Source organism: Rhinolophus sinicus, chromosome 7, assembly GCF_057876585.1.
Source record: "Rhinolophus sinicus isolate RSI-liver-muscle chromosome 7, RSI-T2T, whole genome shotgun sequence".
NCBI classification, from domain to species: domain Eukaryota; kingdom Metazoa; phylum Chordata; class Mammalia; order Chiroptera; family Rhinolophidae; genus Rhinolophus; species Rhinolophus sinicus.
In genome coordinates this window covers 1,842,376-1,859,608 of record NC_142507.1, presented here as the reverse complement: position 1 = coordinate 1,859,608, position 17,233 = coordinate 1,842,376, and the positions used below count along the sequence as shown (strand labels likewise).

At 42.8% G+C, this 17,233-nt stretch overlaps 1 protein-coding gene across 10 annotated transcripts in view; it reads left to right on the top strand.

Moving 5' to 3' along the window:
* Nucleotides 1–238: 238 nt before the first annotated feature.
* The window catches only part of WWP1 (WW domain containing E3 ubiquitin protein ligase 1), a 77,814-nt gene continuing 60,819 nt past the window's right edge, over nt 239–17,233 (top strand). For 3 of the 10 annotated variants that reach the window (XM_019726258.3, XM_019726254.3, XM_074319042.2), the window contains exon 1: nt 1,310–1,693. The gene's annotated coding sequence lies outside the window, so the exon portion shown is untranslated. The other 7 variants (XM_074319037.2, XM_074319039.2, XM_074319038.2 and 4 more) reach the window with 7 other exon arrangements.

The window sequence follows — 17,233 nt, the reverse complement described above, 5'->3', positions numbered from 1 at the left end:
ATTTTGACTAATGGGACTGAGGCCTGCCCCGCCCAATTGGAGCTACACAGCTATATCCTCATTTGCATCTTTACTGACCAATCAGAGTGGTTACTTAACAACCAATCAGATCACATCATTCTGCCCAATCAGGACAGTGCAATTTGGACCAATCACACCGTGCACATTGGGATTCCTCATTTGCATAGAAATGGACCAATCAGGCACCAAGTGGGAACTTCCTCTACATGACCAGGCTTCCCCCTTGTCTCTGGGGAGTGAGCTGTGGGTTTCCTCCTGAGGCTTCCTCCCTGGTGTGCAAACTGTTTACCTGAATACAGCTTCTGCTTTCTTGGCATCCCATATGGGGAACTCCTATTGGCATAGGCTTGGCGGCAGCGACCTTTTGTTGACAAGGTCATCTGGTGAGTAATGGGGTCACCACCGACTTCCAGTTGCAGTGTGGCCTTTTTTTCTAAAAGCAACATGAGGAACCAGCAGCACCTCTGCAAACGAGCTAAATGGGGATGACAGACTCTTCTTTGTGGGGCTGCTCTGTGGGTTAGTTACAATGACCCACGTACTTGCTCAGTGTGACTTTTACCATTGTACTCATGGTGGGGTAAGGGGAACAAAAGTTTGGTGACTAATAATGGCCTGGAAGTCCTTGGCGGAATGCAAGTATTTACTCTTGCAATGGTTTCCTCAAGCGCCCAGCTAGTTCCAGGACTATTTATAAACAGCCTACCTTTGTGGTAAAGCGTTCCACACTGGAACGCTGGTGCCCCGAGGTCCTCACTTGAGGTGACGCGCCGTCCCGCCCCAGCCCGAAAGTCACGTCAGCAGCACGCACCTCCCGCCTTGAGTACCTTCTCCCCCCAGTCTCCGCCCCTCCGCTGCTCTGGCCCCACCCTCCGCTCCTCGGGCCCCGCCCCCCTCTCCCATTGGCTGGCCCGCCCTGTCCCCCGGCCGCCCCGAAGACCCGGAGCAGCGGACTTCCCCACAGGCGTCGCCGGGCCGGCTGGCTGCGCATGCTCGGGAAAGCCCGATCCGGTCCGGAGTCGGCGGCAGGGCGGCCGCGGTGCAGCGCGGATCGGCCGGCTGGGGAGCGCGCGCCCGAGGAGGGAGGTGTGGGTCGGCGGGGGCGGCGCGCGGCCGGGGTGGGTGGGGGGAGGGCCGGGTGTCCGCGAGCTGATCCGAGCGGCTGCGGGCGGCCTGGGCTGCGGGGCCGCGCCTGCGGCGAGATGGCGGTCCTGGGCGCCGAGGGCTGAGGCGCCGCCGCGGGGGACGCGCCGCTGCGAGGCCGCGGGGAGCCGGTGAGGACCGCGGGGCGCGCGCTGAGGGCGGGGGCGCGGGGCCGGGCGTCGATCGCCGGGCGGGACCCTCGGACGGTGCCCGCCCGCGGGCCGGACTTGTCCGGGGCGGGGTCGCGGGTCCGCCCGAGTCGCCTGGCCCAGGCCCGAGCGAGTGATCCCCGAGCGGCGCGAAGTGTTTCCGTGCGCGGCTGTCCAGCGTCCTCACCTTGTCGTCCCCCTTCCCCGGACCCCGCTCCGGAAACACCAGTGTGGACTCGTCGCCGGTGCCGCGACTTTCACCTCGGCGCGTCCCGGACCCGGGCGCCCGCCTTGGGACGCCTCTGCCCGGCCGTTTGGGTCGCTCCGGGTGCTCACGGACCGCAGCGCCGGCGCAACCCCACCTCCACCTCGGTGACCCGGTAGGTCCCCGTGACCTTGCAGTTTGCACTAGCCCCTGTCTCGTCTGTGACTTGCACCTTTCCCTGTCGTCCTGTTGTGCACAGACATGCATTTTGTGGTTTGCCCGTCGCTGGGGAAGGACCAGGCTTGGGCGCCGTCCTTGCTTCACCCCGTCGGTTTGCAGTGCAGCCTCCCTCGCTCCCGGGATTACAGGAAACCTTCAGCCAGAGAAGAGCGGTACCTGTTATTGTGACCTTTTTTCTCTTCCAGGATAATATCATTTCCAGGGGCCTGACGTGGCTCTCTGTTTCTGTTTGCTAAGTCTTGTATCGTTTTGTGTAGCCTAATGTTCAGAGAGATTTGAGTGTCTGCTGTAATGTGCTGTTGGCAGGAGCAGTGGAAAAGAATAATGTCCAGAGTTATCTTTCGGGCCCTTTGGTGTTTTACGTGAAGTACCTGGTGAGCAGTTGTGTGCAGGTTTTGGCAAGAGGTCACGCTTCGCGTGTAAATCCACTTTCTCTGTCTCACTAGGTCTCTGGGTGTATTGTACAAACAGAGTGCAACTTTTTAGAAAAGAAAGGCATTCTTTTATTTACGTGACTTGTTTATAGCTATAAAGTAGTAAATTAACTCTGGCTGCAAATGATCACTTTTCATAAATAGTTAATATTTTTTAAATTGAAACTTAGTGGCCAAGTGTTGGGAGGTACTCAGGTTGAGAAGTGTAAAAAGTATGTGGAGTAGGTCTTTCAGATGTAGTTTACTAACATTTTCACACAGTTTTTCTTTGCAACACATAGGCGTTGGAAAGCTGAAAGGAAGGGTGATGCTTTTTGGAGGCCATGCCCCATAGAGAATGTCACAGATAAAGTCTCTGCTTTTGAAGAGAGAGAAATCTTTGCTGTTTACCCCACCAAGTCTGCAATTTCTTTTACTCGTTTGCACACTGATTGAACACCTACTTCCATACGTATGATTGTGGGGTGTTTGGGGGACTATAAAGATGAGGATAACAGTTTCTGCCTTCACAGACAAGTTAGGCAGATGGGACCATACACAAATGCCTCATTTGTCTTTTAACAGATAGTTAAGCTACGTCCAGAATCCAGATTCAGAGGGGGTAGAGCTCACAACCCGTTTGGCAGGGTGGGGTTAGGGAGGTTAGTTGTCGAGCTTCTGGCTTCCGAAATCTTTGTTTTGAGGATGACTAAGACCCTTGCTAGGCAGGGAAAGGTATAATCCAAGCAGAGAGAAGGGACAGCACAGACGTCATACATTTGGGGAGAGGCAAGTAATTATGCTGGGATGGAACATCAAGTATTTGTACCAGTAAGAAGGGGGGTAAAGCTAGAAGTAGAAAGTGGGCCAGTTTATTATTCCTTTTAATGCCCGGCTAATGACCTTGGATTTAGTAGGTGGTGGGGGTTTTACAGACGATTTTTGAGTTAGCAATGTAACGATTAAAAGCTTTGTTTTCAGAGGATCAATCTGGCAACAGTGTGTAGTGTGAATTGAATAGAGAGAACCTGGGGGTAGAGAGACCTCTGGATTGCTGTGGTCATAGGTAGCGGGTGTCTGCGCTGTGGCCGGTAAGAATAGGACAGGAAATGAGGAAGGAAGTAGATTAGACAGAACTGCTGATGAAAGAGAAAATGAAGAAAGTGAAAATAACTATGATTCTGATCCAGGTTGGTTGGGAGAATAGTGGTACCATTTTGAGCAACTTCCATGGACGCTTCGTCTTCGGCACGTGAGTGTCACTTTGCAGCAGTACTTGTCGGCCATTTGGGGATTAGTAATCCTTGGTGAAATTAATCTGCTGGCCCAGAAAATTTCCATATGCACCTGTGTTTTGTGGTTGTAAGTTTAGAGGTGTCCCTGGACCCCCTGAAGCTCATCCACGGAACCCATGGGCCAGTGGGTGGGCTGGGAAGCGGCTCAGAATTACTGGGGGCCTTTTAAAACAATAGAAGCTTCAGATTCTTCCACTACTGATAAGAACCCCTATTGTAGAGACATACTGTATATACAGCTAAAGACAGTATCTCCTTACACTTGTATTATGGTTTGCAGTGAATTTGGACTTATTTGCTGTTATATTACAGAGCAAACTAGCCCAAGAGGTTAAATGATTTGCCCTGAGTATTTCAATTAGTGAGTGGGTAAAGGGGAATCAGGAGTTGATTGACAGTGATGGTTTCTTTCTTGTATGAAGATGTATTATATGCAACTGATTTACCATCATTGGATATTGTTACTGCCTTTACGTGACCTCATCAGTGAGGTCTAGATGATCCTTTGGCAGTTCCTTCCAGTTCTTAACATTTTGTGATTTGGGGTCTTAGGTTTTCACTGGACTGTCTGTACCTTGTTTCCCATGTGCGAGAGAGCTGGTGAGGCTGAGGAATGAACTGGGCATGTGGAGAGTGACATCAGACCCATCATTTACTTATTCCTTTGGATGGGCAGGGGGAAGTGAAGCAAGTGAAATAAAAAACTGTCAGAACTTTTATCTTCTCTATTCAGGTATGCCCTACTTAAGAATACTCCTCCATTCAAGAAGCCTTTATCAAGTAAAAATTGAAGCTACAAAGGAAAGGAAATGCTGGAACCTAGTCAGTGAATTTTTTCCCTTGGATTAAGTAGCTAACTCTCCCTAGTATGGTTAAAACATAATTTGATTAGTAAACAATTGACTTTTCTGCACCTATAGGATTATCTTCCTGGAGAGAACCAGAGAAAGTTATTAGTATCTTTTATAGCTCTAGAAACTTTGATTCCATAATTATTAGAAACACTGGGGTCTTTTTTACTCTTTCTATAAAAATATGTAGTTATAACAAGCAGTGGAAAAACCAATTAATTGGCCTTTATAATGGTATATATATTGAAGTTGCTATTACTTAATGGAGGAAAAATGTCTAACGAAAGTACCTACAAAGATGATTTTCTACTCTGCTGGCATTAAGAAGTGTATCATAGCATAACATTTTCACAATGGCTCTATATACATTATCATTTGACGCTCATGACAACTGTAGGGGTGTCAGAGATAATCATTGCTTTCTAGATGAAGACACCGAGGCTCAAAGAAGTTAAAAAGAAGTTAAATTTCCAAGATATATGGCTAGTCAGTGGCCAAAATAGAACTAGAGCCATAACTCATATTTTTGTTCCTGGGTCAGTATTTTTTCCCACTAACTCAATGGTGGAAAGGTACCTGAAGACTGCATGTGAGGAGTCTGAACTTACCTGTTTGGAATCTGTGTCACACTTTTGTACTGTGTAGATCTGAACTTGTCTGTTTCCTCCTTTGTGTGCAAATAGTAACCTCCTTGCAGTGGGGTTTGGTATGTAATTTTGAAATTTATAACTATTTATCAAAATCATTATCCTTCTGTCAAGGAAAAAGCAAAAGTTGATTTCTCATCTGAAAATACATTGGCAAAGTGTAGGTATTAGTTGCCTTTTGAAAACTTGAGGATTTTAATTCAGGTGTTTTTACAGATGAAGTTTGTTCTTTTATAAAAGCCCAGTTTATGAAAATTTGTATTTTTGGAGCAAATAAATCAGAATCTGATTTCTAAAACTATAATGATATTTGATGATTTTTACCATTGCATGAAAAGTTCTATCATAAAAAATGATTGACCACTTCAAAGCTCTTAGTGTATATACTTCATATGTTTAAACAATTTTGGGGGGGAGAAGTTAAGTGAAACCCCTGTCAGATCACTCCTAATATATGAGGAGACTGGCATCTCTCCCGACATTCCTTAATCCTGTTACTTGTCACAGCACATGCTGGTATACCTGCTACATGTCAGACGTGTGCGAGGTGCTGGTGGGGTGCAGTGCTGAGAACACCCAGGAAGCCGGTCCTGCTGTGACGGAGTTTAGTAGGCTCCCTGACGTCAGGACGGGCACAGACATTGTCGTCTGGGATTGTGTGACTGTGGAATTATAATCACAGGCACACCTCGGACATAGTGTGGATTTGGCTCCAGGCCACCACAAGAAAGCGAGAATCGCAATAAAACGAGTTGTCATCTTTTTGCTGGTGGAGAGTCTTTTCTTCAGTTTGTAAAAAATGCGACATCTGTGAAGCTCAGTAAAGAGAAGCACAGTACAATACGGTCTGCCTGTAATTACACCCCGCCTTTGCTCTGGGTTTTGAACAAATTATGCAACAACGCAAGGAACCAGCTGAGCATTTTTCTTGCTGTGTAACAAACAATCCTAAAATGAAGTGACTTAAGACACCCTTTTTTTTTGGCTCACAGTTTTGCTGTCCTAGGCTGGGCTCACTGGAGCTGGTCTGCTGCTGGTCGCTGATGACTGTATTCAGCGGCAGATCAGCTGGGTGCTGGTCTCTCTCTCCTACTGGGCCACTTGCTCTCTGGGTGGCCTTTCCAGGATTGCTGGCCTTACCTGGTGGCCTAGGGCTCACAAGAGGGCAAAAGCAGAAGCAACCAGGCCTCCTGAAGCCATGGGCTTGGAACGAGCGTAGCATTTCTGCTACAGTCTGTTAGCAGTTCGCAGGTCCAGCCCAAGTTCAAGGGAAAGGCACTAGACAAGTGCCTGAATCCCAGGATTATACCAGACAGCTAAGCATGACACTGAAACGGGCTTCTGGAAAGCTTTTGGAAGCTGAGACTTAAGCTGCCTGGTACTTTTAGTGCTTTGAGTCTGGGCCCTGCAAGCTGGGTTTCTCTCACTTTGTCTTCATCTCTCGTCTTTATCTCACGATCACTTTTGTAGTCTCAGTTTTTGGTGTGTGTGTGTGTGTTTAGTTCAGGTTATCTAACTGTGTTATGGCGAACTGCAATGAAGAAAATGAGTCTTTCGTTGCTATTACGTTATAGCTTCTGAGTGGAATAATGAATCTGTGTATCTCACTTAAAAAATTTAGGTGTAGCTGTGGAGCACGTTTGAAGCATTTCATGTATACTCAAAAGTGGGCTCCTGCATCCTAGTACAAATCTCTGAATTTCTGAAAATAGTATGTTGGCTGTGGTGAGGAGGCATTTGGTGATTGAATGTACTGAGACACATGATTTACATAAATACACGGAAGGCCAGGGTGCAAAGCGGGGTGGGGGGCAGAGATAGAATTACATTAAGGTGTTTCCCCATGGCTCTCCTCCCTGCTTTGACTTGGGTAGTTGAAAAATGTACTAGCCTTCACTGAATTGTAGGTGTGGTGGCTTTTTATTTAACTAAGGGAAACAAGTTCTTTTGATAGCTGTTTAGTAGACCCGTAATTATTAAATAGGGTGGGTGGAAGCAAACTGTTGAGTCCTGACTTGAAGTCGTCGGATCTGTGACCATACATGGGCCCCAACTTGCCAACATGCCCTGCTCCTTGCATGTGCTTAGTTACTGTGTGGAGCAGGGTTAGTTAAATGAACCTGCTCTGTGTAAATCAGGTCACACGGCACCTTAAAGGAAATAGTAAATAACTTGCAGTTTAAGAAGTAAAAACATGCTGGCAAATGGCTTAAACGTCATAGCTTTCAAGTCGGCAGTACTGCTTAGTGGCAGTGTGGCCTCAGTTTCATCTTCTGTGAAACATAAAGAATATCTTTCTTACTGGATTTTTATAAGGCTCAATGGCAATAATGTTTGTAAAGCAGAAAGGATGGTCCCTGGGACAGAAGCAGCCTGGAACTGTTTGTATTGCTCGTAATTCCTTATTAATAAGTTGAAAATACAAGTAAGTCCACTTTTCTGTGAGCCAGTCATTTCTCAAGGACATTTGTTTTGGCATGAACAGATTTCATGATCAAATCTCACCTCTTAACTTAAAAAAACAGTTGCTGAAATGAATCTGAGAAAGATACTGACCCAACATGGCTGAGCTGGTGATGGTTTGGCTATGCATCTGGGAAGGAGATGCTGTGAACACTACTGGTAGATGAAATACAGTGTAGACCAGTGTTTGTCATCAGTTAACACACATCTGGGATACGTGTTAACCATGGAGGTGGTTGAGGTCTGTGCTATGGTCCTTGCTAGTCGAGTTCAAGAAGTTTCATGATTAACGGCTGACTCCCATACACATGCGTTTGAGAGCTGCTGGTGGACGCTGAGTCTGTAATGTGGAGTTCTCGTGTCCCTCAGACCCTTTTCTAGGCTACAGTTAGTTCCTGAGGCGCATGTATAATGTAAATACAAAGAGAGCTTAATCTGAACCTTTCAGATGTTTAGAGAGGCTCAAGGTGATTGCCAAGGACTTGATCCAGAGAAACTGTAGAAACCTGATAACCGGGGATTACAGTAAAGAACAAGCTGGAGAAGTGACTCTGCAAGAGGCATCCGGCAGGCTTTCTTGTCCGAGACTCTTCCCCATACTTCCACAAAAGAAGTTCTTCTGAATGAAGACATCTCTTTTTTAAAAATGCCCGCAGAAACAGTTAAGTTAGATATTGTGATTATTTATCAGATAATCTAATTGCTTTCCACTTTGCTAAGATAAGCTACTCAAAAATAGAGATTCTGACTCAAGTATGTCTAATTTAGAATCTGGGTAGAAAGTAGGTTGGATGGCTTGGGGCCATGATTTGTCTCTTGTGGGGAAAAGCCATTGCTGAGCGTAAGGGCATTGACTTGGGAAGAAGTCCTGGGAAAAGGTTTAAATTTTAAATTGATTTGATAAAAACCCCAAACCTTGGGGCAGTGGTGGTGACAGTCTGTGTCTGTGTCTCTTAAACCCTCTTCAGGCCTGTCACTGTATCTGTCATTGGAAAGGCAGATCTTTAAATTAGGGCTGTTACTGGAAAAACTTAACCTATGTTTATATCAACCATGTTTTTATTGTGTTAGTACATTATGTGGTGAAAAACATGGCAAGCCCGTGATTCTGTCTAAATTTGAGTGGAAAGGATTAGTTGGCATTTGTTTGAGGAGGCTTTTGTTTTTGTGCTTGTTTTCATGACTTTGTGGCCAGTAGTTTGGAGAGAAAAACAACAAATTCATCTCTTTTTGTCCTATGAGTTGTGAAATATGGTGTCGATGTTTAGATGTGAATACCCAGAATGGAAAGTATACACTGTATTCAGGAATTTCATTTTCCTAGGGTCAAGTTTTGGTAATTATGACTTGGTTTAAAACTTTGTGGTTAATTTTCTTTTAAAATGTTGGCTATTTAAGAACTTGGGCATTCCAGTAAGATAAACCTCATTTACTGGCTGAGTGAGCTTGGTCAAGTTAGCTTTAGGTTAAGCACTAGTTTTAGCATATGTAAATGGTGTTCATATATATGTAAAGTGGTACTAATAATACTTCCTTCACAGATCTATTGTGTGGCTTAAACCTGTCATTTCCTGTTCAGTAAAAGTATTCACTAGGATGGGTTCATAATATGTTACTAATGTCAGGTGTGTTCCAGAATTAGTTGATTTTTAACATTAGAAAGGATATTTTTCCCAGAACACATGGTAGTGATTTATTAGACAGTCCGTGCAGCTTCCCTCCTCTGCAGTGTTAATGTGCTTACACTTTCACACATGATCTTTTTAAAGATTACTTGCTCTTCTCCCTCAACCCTAAGAAAAAGCATTTTCAATGACTAGCTGAAAAACCCCACAAAATCACCGTACTGTGAATCTTTAAGAGAAAAAAATAAGAGAATAATAACATCTGATGGATGCAGCAAACTGCTTATTTTAAGGCATGGGTTTCGCTCAACATTTCTCATTTTAGGTTCTGTTTTTGCAGTGCAGATGTAGTGAAAAGAGCACTGGCTTTGAACCCAAGAAATCTGGGTTCAAAAATACTGACTTTCTCTAGTTTCTGTGGCCCTGAGCATCTTTAATTCCTAAAACCTAATTTTCCTCATCTGTTAGTAAGAATAATAAAGACTCTGAAGGGTAATTGTTAACATTAGAGACAGGTTTTTTAGTAAGGTGATTGACAAATTCTAGGAGCCCAGTAAGTGGTCACTGTTATTCTTACTATTTTGGGAGTCCGAGACCTGATTCACACTCCAGGTTTAAGACCCGCTGGGTTTTGTGTTTCTGTATCACCTAGATACCCATTAAGTGCAGGTGGTCCCAGGTAGTTAAGTTCTGTCATCTTATTCTTCTGCCTAGGGAGTGTTACACAGCTTTTTCTATATATTAACTTAAATTCATTGTCTAAGTTTGAAACCCAAGATTTAAGATGCTCAGTGTTATTCGAATTTTATTTTCTTAATTGACATGCAGTGCAGGAGTGGGAACCTATTTCTATGATAATCACTGAGGCATGGGGGGAAATTACCAAGTGCAAGGATTTTTGCTTGAAACGGTTTGGTATTTTGCCATTGTAAAGATAATGTTGCACATTATAAGAAATTGAGGAAATTATAGCAAATTATAAATTATCTGATTCTCATTGATACCATTTTGGTGTACTATGTTGACGTAAGTAAATTTTAGTATCAGTTCTTTTAAAACAAATAGGAATCATCACCCTAGATTAAGAACAATTGTGAAAAATTAAGTTAGTCAATGCATAATTAGTGAAAATGTATTTCATTTTTGTGTTATGACCTAAGGAGGTAGAGGATGGAGCAGGGAGAGAAGATGACTGATGAAAGATTGCAATAGGGCCGAAGTCCCGTGTTTCTGTTGTTTTTAGGGACCATAACTGTTCAGCTTTAAAATTAGAATAGTTGCCTCTAAATTTGATGAATGTATTTTCCTTTTCACTAATGTTTCCTAGTAAAGCACAAACCGTTTTAATAACTTTTACTTACAATGAAGGGAAACTTTTATTTTTTTGGAAAGTTGGTGTGTGTTTACTATAGTTTTTAAAGGTGCATCTAATGGAACAACATCACCATCTTGTGGCCTTCTAGAATATTGTCGCCAGGGTTCGGTTTTCTCAAGTATAAGCACAGACTGTTCAGATGTTGGCCAAGGGATCAGTGAAATTTGTAATTGGCTGTTCTTACTGTAAATGGAGGACAGGGAGTACAAAATTAAATTGTTTGTAAACTACAATTGCAACTTTGTGAAAAAATGTGTATTGGAGGAAAATAACGGTATAAAAATGAAAATAATTGTGAGTTAGGTTGGTGTGATTATGGATGATTGCTGCTATTTCATGTTTTCATGAAATATGCAGTAATTTTAGTCAAGCAATTCTAAGCTAGAAAATCTCAGTGTGTTCTGTGCTACATTTCTTATTTAATAAGATTATGCAGTCCCAGAAAATTTAGAAGCGGTGTCTCACCAGCCATTAAACAAGACTGCTTTTGTCTAGGACAGTGTTCTCTAAGCTGGTGGCTCTTGGAGGAGTATTTTTTTCATGAATTTTTTTCATTTTGATGACAATTTTAAACAGCAACAAAATTAATTTGAGAAGTACAGTAGTGCGTTTAAAGGAGCACCTGAAACTAAATAAGACTCCTTGATTTTAAGCCTGTTTGCTTGTTGTTTTGAGATTCAATGGGCACTAATTGTCCTTCGTTAGCAGATATGTATCAAACACTCGTGGGCACCAGTCTTTGAGGGAGGCACGTGGATGCAGTGGTATGATTTGTCCTACTCTTTCGGAATTTACAATTAGTATGCAGTGAGAAAAATGAAGCTATTTTGATGAACACAAAATTTTGTAATCAGGGATTCTGGATAAAAATAGATAGAATTCATTCAGTATTTACTATGTGCCAGGCACCATGCAAAGGCTTTTGGTAGTTTTTCTCGGTCAGCAATTTATTTTGGAATTTTGCTTTGATTATGCAGGAGTAATGCACGTACGTGCAAATAAGTATGTGTGCCAGCCCTGAAACACGTCTGTGGAACAATAGCTGTCATTGTACAGTACAAGTACTTTAGCTGTATGGGTCTGGCAGGCTTCTGTGCCTTGGTCTTGATTGCTTACCACGATTTGTAGTGTTTCTGTGGGAAAATCTATACTGTGTTCTACACAGCCATGTTTCTCCCAGATTTTTAGAGAAATCCAGTTGATATATAATCTGGGGATTAGTATATGACTTCTGAATTATTTTGAATAACTAGGGCTAGAGAATGTGCAAGCTTAATGAGCTTTTCTCTGGTTTATATACTTTTGGCTGTTTGAGTATTTAATAAGTCAAAGGAACATTTTGGGTAACATCCTTTACTTTTGTATTGGACATTTTTGTATTGAGCATTTAGTTAGGTCTGTGGAGATGAAATCACACTGCTTAGGTGGACGTGGACTTGAAGGTCAGAATTAGCTGGGCAAAGATGGGAGCTAGTCCTGCCTGTACAGGATTTTCTTCATGATATTTTAATTTAGTTACATTAGGAAAAAAAAAAAAAAAACCCTAACTATCCTAACCAATTCCACAGGGCTAATGTTTTATTAATTGTCAATCTTCATTTAACACTCATTTATTGGGTATTTAGTAAAGGCTGAAACCTGGGGTAGGGGCTGGAATTATAAAGATGAGTTGTACACCCAAAGGGTGAACTCAGCTGGCACCAGAGCCCCACCAAAGTGAATTGTGCTCCATGGGCTCAGCCCCTGCACCACAGCTCCTCCACTGTAGCCATGGCCATCCTCACAGCCAGTCAGCCTAAGAGCCAATCCCTCCTATTGCGTGCCAACAGCCATCAAATCTCAACTATAACAGGAGGACACACACAACCCACACAAGGGACACATCTGGAGCATCTGATTCAGGTGACCAGGGAGACTGTACCACTGGGTCCCATGGGACACCTACTACCGTGTTTCCCTGAAAATAAGACCTAGCCGGACCATCAGCTCTAATGCGTCTTTTGGAGCAAAAATTAATATAAGACTCGGTCTTATATTATGTTAGGTAGGTCTTATTTTAGTATAAGACCGGGTCTTATATTATTAATTGTTGCTCCAAAAGACGCATTAGAGCTGATGGCCCGGCTAGGTCTTATTTTCAGGGAAACACGGTACATGAGGCCACTCTACCAACACTGGGAGATGTAACAGCTCTACATAACACATAGAAACAAACACAGGGAGGCAGCCAAAATTAGGAGACAAAGAAACACATCCCAAATGAAAGAACAGAACAAAACTCCAGAAAAAGAATGAAACAAAATGGAGACAATTTACCAGATGCATAGTTTAAAACACTGGCTATAAGGATGCTCAATGAACTTAAGGGGAAGAGTGGATGAACTCAGTCAGAACTTTAACAAAGAGATAAGAAACATAAAAAAGAACCAGTTAGAAATGAAGACTACAATAACTGACATTAAGAATATATCAGTAGATTAGATGAAGCAGAATATTGAATCAGTGATTTGGAAGACAAGGTAGTGGAAAACACGCAATCAGAACAGCAAAAAGAAAAAAGAATCCAAAAAAATGAGAGTTTAAGGGGCCCCTGTGCCACCATGAAGCATACCAACATTCACATCATAGGTGTACCAGAAGGAGAAGAGAGAGCAAGGGATTGAAAACCTATTTGAAGAAATAATGAATGAAAACTTCACTAACTTGGTGAAGGAAACAGACATACAAGCCCAGAAAGTACAGAGAGTCCCAAACAAGATGAGCCCAAAGAGGCCCACACCAAGCCACATCATAATTAAAGTGCCGAAGGTTAAAAACAAAGAGAAAATCTTAAAAGCAGCAAGAAAAAATCCCTTAGTTACCTACAAGGGAGCTCCCATAAGACTGTCAATTGATTTCTCAACAGAAACTGCAGGTCAGAAGGGACTGGCACAAAATATTCAAAGTGATGAAAAGGAAGAACCTACAACCAAAATAACTCTACCCAGCAAAGCTATCATTTAGAATCCAAGGACAGATAAAGAGCTCCCCATACAAGAAAAACCTGAAGGAGTTCATCACCACTAAAGCAGTATTACAAGAAATGTTAAAGGGAACTCTTTCAGAAGAAGAAAAGATAAAAAATATGAATGTTAAAATGGCAATAAGTACATACCTGTTAATAATTACTTTAAATATAAACGAATTAAATGCTCCAATCAAAAGACATAGGGTGGCTGAATGGATAAGAAAACAAAACCCTTACATATTCTGCCAACAAGAGACCCACGTCAGATTGAAAGATGGACTGAAAGTAAAGAAATGGAAAAAGATAATTTCATGAAAATGGAAAAGAAAAAAAAAAAAAAAAGCTGGGGTAGCAATACTTATGCCAGACAAAATAAACTAAAAACAAAGGCTATAACAAGGTACAAGGACCCAGCAGTTCCACTTCTGGGTAATTATCCAAAGAAAACCAGAACACTAATTCGAAAAGACATATGCATCGCTATGTTCATTGCAGCATTATTTACAATAGCCAAGATACGGAAACAACCTAAGTTTCCATCTGTAGATGAATGGATAAAGAAGAGATGGCACATATATACAATGGAATATTACTCAACCATAAAAAGAATGAAATCTTGTTATTGTGACAACCTGGATGGGCCTAGAGGGTATTAAACTAAGTGAAATAAGTCAGAAACAGACAAATACCATATGATTTCACTTATATGTGGAATTTAAAAAAACAGTAAATGAACAAACAAAACTTACAGAGAACATTTTGATGGTTGCCACATTGGGGGGGGGAGTTGGTGAAATGGGTGAAAAAAGGGGAAGAGATTAAGATGTGCAAATTGTCAGTTGTGAAAATAGGGATGTAAAGTACAGCACAGAGAATACAGTCAATAGTATTGTAATAGTTATGTATGGTGTCAGATGGGTACTGGGTTTATCTGGGGGATCACTTTTTAAGTTACATGAATGTCTAATCACTATGTTGTACACCTAAAACTAATACTGTATGTCAACTCTAATTGAAAAAACAAAACAAAAAGAGTTGTAATAAAGACATTTACAGTATAATGGGGGAGATAGAAAAATATACATGGTTAGAGTGCTATGAAACACATAGCAACTAAACAGTCCAAAACGGGAGAGATGACTCTTGAGCTGAATCTTGAAAGATGATTAAAAATTAGGTCGATGAACAGTGAGGAAGTAAAATCCAGGAAATTAATGGGCATCAGTTCCAAGGGTGTTATAAGCCATGGTAATTGGAGGAGGCATAAGGTTAAATTCAACAAGGGTTTTGATGACTGCAGTGAAGAGTATATGCAAATGTTTGTTGATTTGAGTAAGGGAAAGAAATTTGTATTATAAAATTGATAGAACAGATGGGTTATAGAGTAATTTTGAGAGCAAGGCATTCAGATAGTTTGGAAATGATTGGATATTGGCAGTAAAAGGGACCCTAGAGATGGGTCAGGGTTTTAGAACTGTTACAGGATAAACAGGCATATTAAGAATTTGAAGGGGCTGGCCCGGTGGCTCAGGCGGTTAGAGCTCCATGCTCCTAACTCCAAAGGCTGCCGGTTCGATTCCCACATGGGCCAGTGGGTTCTCAACCACAAGGTTGCTGGTTCAACTCCACGAGTCCTGCAAGGGATGGTGGGCAGTGCCCCCTGCAACTAAGATTGAACATGGATGGCACTTTGAGCTGAGCTGCCACTGAGCTCCCAGATGGCTCAGTTGGTTGGAGCGCCTCCTCTCAACCACAAGGTTGCTGGTTCGACTCCCGCAAGGGATGGTGGGCTGCACCCCCTACAACTAGCAACGGCAACTGGATCTGGAGCTGAGCTGAGCCCTCCACAATTAAGACTGAAAGGGCAACAACTTGAAGCTGAATGGCACCCTCTACAACTAAGATTGAAAGGACAACAACTTGACTTGGAAAAAAGTCCTTGAAGTACACACTGTTCCCCAATAAAGTCCTGTTCTCCTTCTCCAAAAATATCTTTAAAAAAAAGAATTTGAAGAGTTTATTTGAGCAAGAATCTATTCAAATGGAATATCAAGCAGGAAGTGGTTAGGAGTGCCCTGTGGACAAGAGTCAGGGGAACGATTTATAGAGAAAGTGCCAAAGCAGAAAAGAGAAATTATTTGACTGGCTATAGCTTGAACCTAGTTGGCTGTTTGAGATTGGTTGTTTTGATGAGCGTTTTGATTTCAGCACCTTGTGGCATTCAGGCATAGATTTTTGGTTTGATTATGTAGGCCCCCATCGCATTAGAGGCAGCAGTGCCTCAAATTGCTTCCTTGTTTAATTAATTTAACAGTGCTTAGAAAATGAAAACGATGTGTGTGGTGCATTTCAGTAAGATTTTTGAGACAAGTTAATTGTAAAGCAGAGAGATTTTCCGTGTAATTGTTTGAAAAGAACACTTAAAAATAAAAAATACAGTTGAATATAAACTCATACACGAGAAAGTGAGATTGGTTAAGAAAGTAGGAAGAAAATTAATTTATGAAAGGGGAGATGTGAGATATGTTTGAAAAAGAAGTCAAGAAAAGCGGTCTCAATTTGTATTGCTGGAAAATAAGAGGTGAAAATTGGAGGAATGAAAACAGAACCAAAAGGCTTGGGAAAAAATGTATTTACCGCCTCTGGTTGAAAATCTGAAATTGGGTGGAGATAATAAGAGTTGGGTATTAATACTGACTTAGGAAATATGGCATTTTGAAGATAAATACATTTTTCTCATCAAAACCACTTCAGTGGTCCTCCGGTGAAGTGCCATATATCGTGCACTAAGAGGAACTTTGAAACTGACTGAAAGTACACAAAGATGAAGACAGAAAGATGAAGTTATTAGATCCTACGGTTAGATAGGCCTTGTGAGATTAAAATAAGCACCCAAACTCTAGTCAGAGGTTAAAAGGTCCCCGTGGGGGCCCATCCGTATTTGTCCTTTGGTAGGTATGGCAAGTGCTCTTCAAGTCACTGGAGTGGCTCTGTTTAGAAGGGTGGTTCTTTTTCCTCTGGTGGCACTTGTAAATTATCAGGAGGGTGACGTTCCTGTGTCTTGCATTCAAGAGGATTAATCAGTGATCGCAGAGATTCTGAGTAAAGGGCTCTAAGTAAAGCACAAGTAAACATGGAAAGGCTGTTCTAAGAACACCGCGGGCTGCTATCCCAAACGGTTCAAAGCGGAAGCGTGCATTGAGATCTGGCTGCCCAACTGTGAAGGTGGAGGGCAGGGCGCGGTGGTTGAGGAGAGATCCTGGGAAGAAAAGGCCTGTGGGCGATAGCATCGGAAGGTAAAGGAACGTTGGCGTTGCATTGTTAACACTGAAAACCATCGCACTTCGCCTATTTCCCTGAGATATGGTGTGAAAGTGCTGTGCAAACAGAAAGTAGTGGTGCTCTTGCCACTAGGTGCTGCTGGGACCCAGAGCTGCAGGGAGTGAGGGTGCTGAGGGGAGTGGACAGGTACTAAAGGGGCAGAGAGAACCGTTGGGAGATTGTGAGCACAGTAGGGCTTCAAGTCCGGGCGGTCATCTGTGCTAATCAGTGGGAGGGAGAGTGGCCAGCAGTTGCTGGCAGAGGTGTGGAGACCGGCGTGGGAAGAACAGTAGGATTCAGTGTCCTTAGGAAGCTATTCAGGAAGTTGGCAGTGTCTTCAGACCCTTAGGAGACCACAGCGGTGATTATTCGGAGAGTTTGGTGACAGTGAGCGATTCTCAGGGCTACGCTGAGAAAGCTGCTCCCTTGTCTTCATCGTCCGCACTTGCAATCCAGTGGTGTGACCCTGTGGCCTAGT